Consider the following 1928-nt stretch of genomic DNA (forward strand, 5'->3'; position numbering starts at 1 on the left):
CAAGTCTTATAGCGACTATATACATAACAAAACACACTCGTTTGTTTTGGACATATCTTACATATAACTTATATACAAACATGGACGCAAAACAAGTAACTAGAATACAAGTTTACTAGTTACATAATAAAACACCATTTTTCCCCGTTTAAAACAAAAACTCTCATTGCCACAGGTCGAGCGACGCAAGCCTGGACTAGATCTCCTCCTTCTACCCGAGTAAAGCCTTTCCTTTGCCTACATTACCAAGGGTCATAAACTATGAGTCGAAAGACTCAGCAAGTGGGAGTCTATCTAGTAATAAAAGCGACTAGATGACATGTGACGTGCACATAACACATAAATTATGCATGAAAGACATATGATTCCTATCATATGATATGCAAGCACGTGCATACTTACTACATGTGAACTTGTCATCCTGATCTTCAGGTCATCCAACCACCCACTGCAACAACCCTCAGAATGACAAGTAGCCAACCCTCAGACCCGAGCAATTTAATCATGAGGGTGACTCCAAGTTTTAAACTTCGTCTAGGATCCTCTAATGGTACCATCTCCAATCATAGGGGCGCTCAGGAGCTCCCTGAAAGCTCAGACGTGCCCGGCACGCCGGCAGTTACCAATTACAACACTGCGCCCGTCAGGTATCCCTGACAAAAACACAAGTCTTCAGACTTGCTGGTACCACCGACATCTGTTCTTTTTAAATGTTTGGTACCCGATGGAATCAGAGTACAGCCCTAAACTACAACGGGAAGAGCATCGTTTCGAGTAAAACTCGATTAAATATTGTTTAATATGCTCGTCATAGTATTTTGAAAGAGAAATCAAGGTGTGACCCTTGTAGTCCCTAGAACAGATATCTCAGCTGGAATCTGAGAAACGTCTGTCCCTGCTTTTCCCGTAAACCCGTCTATCGGGTGAATCTAAAATTAGTAAGTCAAAGGAAGATTAACTAATCAAATAAGAAACGGCTTGGGTTGTTAGCGGGTTACGCTTGAACTTAACGGGACAAACCCGAAGCTACATTTTCAATAATAGTAGCCGAAGCCTTAATCTTGATTAGTTTGTCAAATTCATGGGCTTTCAACTACTCTTGTTTACTAACACAGTAAAATGCACATAAACATGTGATTCCCTTGGTAAGTAGTTGACTTAATTCCCACTTACATGGACTCCTGATTCGCTAGCTCCTTCCCCCTCTAACGCCTAATCGTTACGGCGATAGCTGAAGATATCTGAGGAATAAAATGGAGCGTTGAACACCATTAGTTATGCACTAGCAGAAATACTAGTCTACAAATTCTCATCCCAGAGAAACTGAACAAGGCGCACGGAACTCATATCCGTCACACGCAAAACATACGTTCTTACTTAAGAGAATCAGAGAAAACAAGAACACGATTCCCACATGAAACAGTGATCAAGAGAGAGAACAAGTCCTACAAGTAGCGACTAAACATGAAACTCGAGATTAGCTATGCTAAGGAAGCATTTAATAACCCAAATCCCTTGGGCCGAGCCCAAAACTAGAACCGAAACTCAACGTTAAGAACCCAAGAGGGAGAAAAACTTGTTCCTTTCCACAACGATCCACAAGAACCAAAATCACTACTCTTAGACTTGTAAAGAAAGTCTTACCTCTAAGATCATAGAAATTAGAATAACCCGTTGGTTAGACTATAAGCGTAGTTAATAAAACAACCCGTTTAAAAACTATAGATATAGGTTTTGAAAATAATACTAATCTTAATTATGGAAATATGTTATAATAAGTAAAATAATTAATTAAAAATAATTAGAATACTTAGCTTAAATAATAATCAAGAAAGAATAATAATAAGTAAGGTTGTACAAACCTTTATTTTCAAAACCACTTAATTATTTTTTTTCAAAACTTAATACTTGTAATAAGAAACATAAAA

Source organism: Urtica dioica, chromosome 8 (assembly GCF_054948205.1).
Source record: "Urtica dioica subsp. dioica isolate 48M chromosome 8, U.dioica_male_clone48M_v1_H2, whole genome shotgun sequence".
Classification (NCBI taxonomy): Eukaryota; Viridiplantae; Streptophyta; class Magnoliopsida; order Rosales; family Urticaceae; genus Urtica; species Urtica dioica.